Genomic DNA, 9564 nt, shown 5'->3' with positions numbered 1-9564 from the left:
ATGACTAACGGTCTGAGTGATCAATCATTAATTTTTGATAACCATTAGACATGACTAATTTTTGCCCAACACAGATTATAATGTAGGTGCAGTGTGTTATGACCTACCATGAGTATGGTCTATGGTACAAATATGACTTTTAGAGGAAAAATTTTAATATGTTAGCTAGGTAGATTTTTTATTTGTCTAAAATTCTTTTACTTCTGGCCAGTTTTATTATTATTACAGAATAACACTGATCAACCGATGAAAATGGCACCTACTGATTTGCATGACCAGTATCATAAAGATCCTCAGAAAAGTCCGGATGATGAAAGACGACTGAACTTTGAGTTTATCATAATTCATTATATTTAGTGGTCTGATTGACGAAATTACTTATTTCAATTAAATAACCTTTGTGCGTAAGGAGATGGATTTGAAAGTCAAGGTCTTAGGTTCGAATCCCGCTCGTGACACTAGCTTTTTCCTCTTAACCAAGACTTTACATACAAAAAATAGTTTATCATAATGGTTTTTTTTTCTTCTGCACATTGTATATCATTTTAAAGTTAAATTTAAAATTTTGAAGTAATGTATCTTGTCATACAATTATTAATTGGTCAAGCGGACCACAAAATTAGTGAATGTAGTAGAGTAGTAGTATCTTGTAATTGCAAAGTGGACTCTATCCTTTCGTACATAGGTGTCTATTTATCGATCAAGATTTATTTATTTATAGTTTAAAAATTATTATCTTAGATATGGTGCTGTTGTTGTTTTTTTCGTTTAAGCTAGTAGAATGGACATAGGACAAGATATAACGGATGGGAAGATGGATAACTGTTTTGCTATCCCCAGCCGAAAAAAGTAGTTTTATCTAGTCGTACCTTTATAAAAAAAAATAGTCTTACATAATAAAAATCCAAAAGGGTGAGGGTTGGAAAACAGGTTCCACCCTTTAATGACCGGGGATGAAAAGTGGTCAAGGGGGGACCCAGGGACAAGTGCAAGGGCAGCCCGGACCGGTTCGCCCCTTTTGTACGGACACTCTTTGTCTATAATTTTTAATTTCCGAACCATGGGAAAAGGAAAAGGCGGAAAAACGTACTCGGGCGACATTGTCTTAAGAAGGGGGAGCCTGTGAGAACCCATCGGATGAGCTCGAAACTCTCCGGAAGGTACTGGAACACTGGCACCTTTAAATATGTCCATTATGTTCTTTCTACTCCGACCGAATAAAAGAAACATAAAAATCACCTCTCCCTCTCACTCTCTCTCTTTCTCACACCCTCACTCTCTCTCTCTCACCCCCTCACTCTCTCTCTCTCACCCCCTCACTCTCTCTCTCACCCCCTCACTCTCTCTATTACTCCCCTCTCTCTCTCTTTCTCTCCCTCCCACACTCTCAGGCTCTCTCGCTCTCTCCCACTCTCTCTCTTTCTCCGCTCTCTCTCTCTCTCTCACCCCTCACTCACTCTCTCTCCCTACCACACTCTCAGGCTCTCTCTCTCTCTCTCACCCCTCACTCACTCTCTCTCTTACCCCCTCATTCTCTCTCTCTCGCCCCCTCACTCTCTCTCTTTCTCCCCTCTCTCACTCTCTCCCTCCCACCCTCTCACGCTCTCTCGCTCTCTCCTTCTCACTCTCTCTCTCACCCCCACATTCTCTCTCTCACCCCCCTCACACTCTCACCCCTCACTCTCTCTCTCACTCCCTCACTCTCTCTCTTTCTCCCCTCTCTCTCTCTCCCTCCCACCCTCTCACGCTCTCTCGCTCTCTCACCCCCTCATTCTCTCTCTTTCTCCCCTCTCTCTCTCTAACCCCTCAATCACACTCTCTCCCTCCCACACTCTCACACTCTCAGGCTCTCTCGCTCTCTCTCCCTCTCACTCTCTCTCTCTTTCTCCCCTTTCTCTCTCAACCCTCTCTCTCACCCCTCTCACTCTCTCTCTCCCTCCCACACTCACACGGTCTCTCGCTCTCTCCCTCCCACTCTCTCTCTCTTTCTCCCCTCTCTCTCTCTCACTCCTCACTCACTCTCTCTCCCTCCCACACTCTCAGGCTCTCTCTCTCTCTCACCCCTCATTCTCTTTTTCTCACCCCCCTCACTCTCACCCCTCACTCACTCTCTCTCCCTCCCCACTCTCAGGATCTCTCGCTCTCTCCCTCTCACTCTCTCTCACCCCCTTCACTCTCTCCATTTCTCCCCTTTCTCTCTCACCCCTCTCTCCCTACTCCCTATTTTCCTCCACCTTTCACTCTCTCACACTTTTTTGCACACTATACCTTATCTCTTATTCTAACCTAATTGGTTTTCTTTTAATTACAACCCACCTATTATTTTGCCTGTTCCACTCTCATTAATGAAAGAAGAAAATGTTCTTATGTTGGAGAAACACAGCGAGACTAGGCGGATCTTGATGTCCACAAGCCACATACATCGTAAGAAAATAAAAACTTAATTTTTACAAAGATCGGACATCATTTTTTTTCTCGTTCCTCCTGTGGTTTTTGTCGTTAAACAACCGTGGAATTAAGCGCTCGTAAATTATGCTAATGCGCTTTAAGCCCTGGCTTAAAACGGATCCTATGTCATTCCCCGACTGGAAACAATGAGCCTACTTTACACCATAATGAAAGACTACTTGTTGAACATTACGGTAATTATTAATTCCGACCCTCTTAAGACCGCTTTTCATTCCAGTCGTTGGTAATTAATCTAAAAAAAAAAAAAATGTAGGCGTTGGTGCCGTGCAAGGCGTACATTTGGTTTCATCTTCATTAGCTGTCTCGCGTGTCAGCCGGTAGTTGTGTTTAATGACGGCTCTAACTAATGTCTCGGCAGAGCTAAACTCTATTAAGGAACAAATATCATGTTCATTTTGCCGTTAATGAAGTAAATTAAGATCAATAGCCTTCGAAGGGAGTTAATGAAAAACCGATAGCCTTCCAAGGCCTTCATATCCCAAGCAATACCCTCGCCACAATTCGTAACAAACACATCCTAAAATCTAATGTTTAAATCGAACTTGTATTTATTGTTAACAAAAGTCTTATTTACAAAATGATAAAACCATCTGAAAACATTTTTTTAAAATTAAAATTAACCAAACTCATCCAACATAAAATTTCAGTTCAATCTCAATCCCTCTCTCCCACTTCCTATTACTCTCTCACTTTCTCTCTTCCTTTTACTCTCTCTCTTTCTCCCTATCACTGATTCAACCCCCTCACTCTCTCTTTCTCTTTCTTCTGTAGTTTTCATTTTTTCTTTTTATTATTTCTCCCACCTTTTCTCTCTCTCTCACCCTTTCTCACTCATTCTCTCTCTCTCTCTTTCACTTTCTCTTCCACTTTTTTCTTTGTTTCTTTGTTTGTTTGTTTGTTTCTTTCTTTCTTTCCTTCTTTCTTTCCTTATTTCTTTCTTTCTTTTTTCCTTCTTTCTTTCTTTCTTTCTTTTTTCTTTCTTTCTTTTTTCTTTCTTTCTTTCTTTCTTTCTCTTTTTCTTTCTTTCTTTCTTTCTTTCTTTCTCTTTCTTTCTCTTTCTTTCTTTCTCTTTCTTTCTTTCTTTCTTTCTTTCTCTTTCTTTCTTTCTCTCTTTTCTTTTTTCTTTCTCTTTCTTTCTTTCTTTCTTTCTCTTTCTTTCTCTCTCTCTTTCTTTCTCTCTTTTTCTTTTTTTCTTTCTCTTTCTTTCTTTCTTTCTCTCTTTTTTTCTCTTTCTTTCTTTCTCTCTCTTTCTTTCCCTATATTTTGTCTCTTTACACTACACCTCACTTTTGTTACTGCCTGCTTGTCTGTCTCTCTATCTCTTCTCTCTATCTGAATGTGTTACCCTATTTCCAACTTTATCCTTTCATTCTTGTATATCAGCTTCGAGGATCCTCTTTCACCCGAATTATTATTCTGTGTGATTCTCTTTCTCTCTCTCTCTCTCTCACTCTCTCTCTCTCTCTCTCTCTGCTTTACTCTCTATTTCTTTCCGCCTTTCACTCTGTCCCTCTTTTTTGCGACACTATATATTATCTCTTATTCTATCATAATTGGTTTTGTTTTACTTACAGCCCACCCATTATTATACCGCCTGTCAAATGTTAATCAAATCAAAATCTCTCTTCAATATCGCCGTCAAACTATTCAAGTTCATTGCACAAACAAAATTTTGTACAATATTATTGAACGTTAAGGGGCAAGCGTCAAATTATTGTGCAATCTATATTGTACAATAATATTGACCGTCTATGGGCCGCTTAACTCTCATTTTCTTTCTGTCTCTCTCTTTCTTTCCCTCTATCACTGTCTGTTCACACTTCACCTTACCTCTATCTCTTCTCTCTATCTAACTGGGTCTTCCCATTTCTCAATTTATCCTTTCATTCTTCTATCTCAGCTTCAAGGATCCTCTTTCATTCGAACTATTATTCTATGTGATTCTCCCTCTCTCTCTGCCTCTCTGGCTGTCTGCTCTGTATGTCTATCTCACTCTATCCCTTCGCCGATTTTTATGTTTTCGCAAAATTAACAAGCAAGGCAAACTCGACAGACGACGGGTTCCCCAAAACCAATTACCAGTAATCGGGATAACAAATCAAACATAGGATCGTAAATCTCCGAATAGATCCATAAAAAACAAAAGTACCTATGATGACGTACTCCAGAAATGCCACACACAATGAACTAACTAAACCCTCACTGGCAAATAAAATACTACAGTTAAACAGTGTAAAAGTCATTGGAGTAATACGACAATATACGGATCTCTGGCATCTGCGAAAACCTATTTAAGATTTGTAGGTTTTGCCATGAACAAAAAAAAGTTCATAAATTATCTTAGATTGCGGCGAAACTAGATGGAGACGTACTTAGGTCCTTGGCTAAATGTAGAGAGCTAGCTTATATACAAATTAATAATTAAATTTATAGTATATTTTGAAGTAGTTATCTTGTTTTAACTAAAACTAGCGAGAATGCGCGTACTTTCTGTTAAAATGCAATTCCTTAGGTTTCTTGGCCGAGTTCTCCACATGCCCATTCTAATATATCTTCGAGAATAATCGAAAATATATTTATTAGCTTTATTGTGTAAATTTGATTCAAACCTGATAAAAGGCGGCTAAAAATTGTAATCGACCAAAACATAAGTAAAAAACCACCTTCGCCCGAAAACCGCAATAAATATTCACTAGTGCAAAAAGGTTCTTGTGTATTGGCTGCCCTGCAGGCCTATTTAACTCACTTTAAAGGGAAAAATGGTTATCTGTTTTATCCCCAGAGAGAATATAGCGTTATTTATCTGATAAGGACAATACCGTCTGTGTCCATTCTGGTCGTATTTTCCCAGAAATAAAAGCGTTTTTTTAATATGTTTATAGCACTTCATCCATGAACAATTGTGATGATGGTTAGTAATGATCCAAAGATTATTTAATAAAATTATTTATTGAATTAATTAATGCTTATTGTAAGGTATTGGTTGAGATAAAAAAGTCAGTGTCACGATAGCTCAAGTGGTAGAGCAACGGCGTATTTAGCCGAGGGTCGTGGGTTCGAATCACGCTTGTGACACTACCTACCTCTTATCATTGCTACTGTTATTTTCAAAAGTTTTTGTTTCATATACTCAACCTATTATTCTATCTGTCTGACTCACTCTCCTACTCACTCTCTTTCACCCTCTCTCACTCTCTCTGTCTTTCTTTTTTTCTCTTTCCCTCTTTCTTTCTCGCCCTTCACTCTCTTATTTTTTCCCACTTTCTACCACACTTTATCTTCTGACTCTATAGTTTATTTCTCCTTCCAATATCCTTTTCCACTTTTCTGACATTGTTGTTATTCTGTCTGCCTGTCTCTCTTTCTGACTCTCTCTTTCTCTCTCTCTCTCTCTCTCTCTCTCTCTCTCTCTCTCTCTCTCTCTCTCTCTCTCTCTCNCTGTCACCCTCTCTCTCTCTCTCATTCTCTCATTCTCTCCTTCTCTCTCTCTCGTTTCCTATATCAGTTTTACTCTACTTTTGTCTCTGTATGAATCTATTTTACTTATTTTTTGTAATTCTTCATTGTTCTATCTTCATGACATTTTTTGAATTATTTATTGCGAAATATAGGTTTAATTTTTTTATATGAGTTCTGTTTTTCTTAAATTGTTTAAAAATTTAGCTATGCTAAGTTTGGATTTTGTTTGGAATTAATTAATTAACGTATTTATTATGTTCATAAACTCCTCTAATGTTTTTTTAGGTTTAATCAAAAACTAGTTTTTCCAGTGTTCACAAGACAAAGGCCCATGTTGGTCGAGTGAAGTAAAAGTAGTCCGGGGTGCTAGCAGGGGGTAATGAAAGGCTGATATTGACCCAGGACCTAATGAGTCCGCCGGCCTCGCATGTACACAGGCCTTAATTACAAAGGAAAAACAGCGTCTGCTCCTTAGGGCTTCGTCCTGGAAAATTGAAAACCCCGGAACGCCTGTCGGCCCCTTTTGTTCGACCAAACTTGACCACGTTTGACCAGTTGTAAATAGGTGAAATATTTCTAAAACGTTTCATTGATTATGTACGCTATGTATTGTGTGCATAAAAAAGCTATAATATAATTTTTTTTTCGATAAAGGAATAAATTAAAAAAAAAAGGAATAAGAGTAAGGGGAAAAATCTTTGCATGTAAATTTAGCGGGTTTCATCGCTGAATAAATTCATCCTTGAGATGAAAGCCCTAATAACCGAAGTGGGTAATGAATTCATCCTTTCTCTCCTGCCACCCCCGACCACTTCATAGCACAAAAGTAAGCCCATGAATATTACCGAATGTCTGGAGGGATTAATCGCTTCCCTTGGCAGGTTTTTCGAAAAATTAACCCCCCCCCCTGTATCAACGCTAGGAAATTAACGGCATAAATCAAAAAGCGAAACAAACAGAAGCACGGAAGGCGGCTCGGAATACACCCAAGGAAAAACATATTCGACATAAGTTATGAATCGTAATGATCCGTAATGCGTCGGTTCGCGACTTTCACCCGAGGATTTTCTCAAAGGTCATCCGTCCATAATACTTTCACCAAATTATACCATATTTTTAAAACGGCAATAAAATCTCTAAACGCACGGCCGTAAAACATCTAATCTCGGTCAGTAATTAACATAAAGAAATACTTCCAAGCACTTATACCCTTCTTTTAATTTACATAAACCGACCTTAACGATTTGCACACCGCCAAAAGATCCAGGTTGTACTTATTGTTTGGAAATTGCTAAAACTAATAAATTCTTCGTTTCATTCAGTTGGGTAGTTTTGGTCATTTACATTGACTCAAAACTGTATAAATAATATTTTCGCAGTGTGAGCTATCTACCTGTTTCACTCGCTCACAATGACTCTTTCTCTCATAATTTTTTATTATTTTTTTTTTATTCTGACGTGTCGCAACCCCCGCCTTTTTCTTTCTATCTCTGCTCTCTCACTCTCACTCTCTCTCTTTCTTTCTCTCTCTGTCTCTCTTTCTCTCTCACTCTCTCTCTCTCTCTCTCTCTCTCTCTCTCTTTTTCTTTCTCAGCATTCACTCTTATACTTTTTCCTACTTTCTACCACACTTTATCTTCTGATTCTATCTCTTATCTCTCCTTCCATTATTCTTTTGCACTTTTCCAACATAGTTGTTATTCTGTCTGTCTGTCTGTCTGTCTGTTCTTCTCTCTTCTCTATCACTCGCTCTCTCTCTCCCTCGCTCTCTCTCTCTCTCTCTCTCTCTCTCTCTCTCTCTGCCATTTTCTATATCCGTATTTTCCATACTTTTATCTGTTTATGAGTTTGTTTGATTTGTTTGTACTTTTCAATTGTTCTATCTCCATAACATATTTTTCTTCTTCTTTCTTTCTGTTTGCATGTGTCTCTGCTACTGTCATTTACATTTCTCTTTTCATATACAAGAGCTACTATTTTGTCTGTTTCTCTCACTCTTCTACTCACGCTCCCTCCCTCTCTCTCTCTCTCTCTCTCTCTCTCTCTCTCTCTCTTTCTTTCTCAGCCTTCACTCTCTTACTTTTTCCTACTTTCTACCCCACTTTATCTTCTGACTCTATCTTTTATTTCTCCTTCCATTATCCTTTTCCACTTTTCCAATATAGTTGTTATTCTGTCTGTCTTTCTAACTTCTCTCTCTCGCCCTTCACTCTCTTACTTCTCCCCACTTTATCTTCTGACTCTATCTTTTATCTCTCTTTTCTTTATCGTTTTCGAATTTCCCAACATAGTCGTTATTCTGTCTGTCTTTGCCTGTCTGTCTGTCTCTCTCTCTCTCACTCTCTCTCTCTTACTTTCCCCTACTTTCTACCCCACTTTATCTTCTGACTCTATCTTTTAATTCTCCTTCCATTATCCCTTTCCACTTTTCCAACATAGTTGTTATTCTGTCTCTCTCTCCCTCTCTCTTTCTTTCTTTCTCGCCGTTCTCTCTCTTACTTTCTCCTACTTTCTACCACACTTTATCTTTTGACTCTATCTTTTATCTCTCCTTCCATTATCCTTTTCCACTTTTCCAACATAGTTGTTATTCTGTCTCTCTCTCTCCCTCTCTCTCTCTCTCTCTCTCCCTCTCTCTCTCTCTCTCTCTCTCTCTCCCTCTGTATCCGTATTTTCCATACTTTTATCTGTTTATGAGTTTGTTTGATTTGTTTGTACTTTTCAATTGTTCTATCTCCATAACATATTTTTCTTCTTCTTTCTTTCTGTTTGCATGTGTCTCTGCTACTGTCATTTACATTTCTCTTTTCATATACAAGAGCTACTATTTTGTCTGTTTCTCTCACTCTTCTACTCACGCTCCCTCCCTCTCTCTCTCTCTCTCTCTCTCTCTCTCTCTCTCTCTTTCTTTCTCAGCCTTCACTCTCTTACTTTTTCCTACTTTCTACCCCACTTTATCTTCTGACTCTATCTTTTATTTCTCCTTCCATTATCCTTTTCCACTTTTCCAATATAGTTGTTATTCTGTCTGTCTTTCTAACTTCTCTCTCTCGCCCTTCACTCTCTTACTTCTCCCCACTTTATCTTCTGACTCTATCTTTTATCTCTCTTTTCTTTATCGTTTTCGAATTTCCCAACATAGTCGTTATTCTGTCTGTCTTTGCCTGTCTGTCTGTCTCTCTCTCTCTCACTCTCTCTCTCTTACTTTCCCCTACTTTCTACCCCACTTTATCTTCTGACTCTATCTTTTAATTCTCCTTCCATTATCCCTTTCCACTTTTCCAACATAGTTGTTATTCTGTCTCTCTCTCCCTCTCTCTTTCTTTCTTTCTCGCCGTTCTCTCTCTTACTTTCTCCTACTTTCTACCACACTTTATCTTTTGACTCTATCTTTTATCTCTCCTTCCATTATCCTTTTCCACTTTTCCAACATAGTTGTTATTCTCTCTCGCTCTCTCTCTCTCTCTCTCTCTCTCTCTCTCTCTCTCTCTCTCTCTCTCTCTCTCTCCCTCTGTGCCATTTTGTATATCTGTATTTTTCCCTACTTTTGTCTCTTTATGAGTTTCACCTTGTTTGATTTTTTTGTACTTTTTAATTGTTCTATCTCCATATCATTTTTTCTTCTTCTTTCTTTCT

This window comes from Cimex lectularius, unplaced genomic scaffold (assembly GCF_000648675.2).
Source record: "Cimex lectularius strain Harlan isolate CLEC.00 unplaced genomic scaffold, Clec_2.1 scaffold311, whole genome shotgun sequence".
NCBI classification, from domain to species: Eukaryota; Metazoa; Arthropoda; class Insecta; order Hemiptera; family Cimicidae; genus Cimex; species Cimex lectularius.
Note: the sequence above shows the minus strand (reverse complement) of the source record.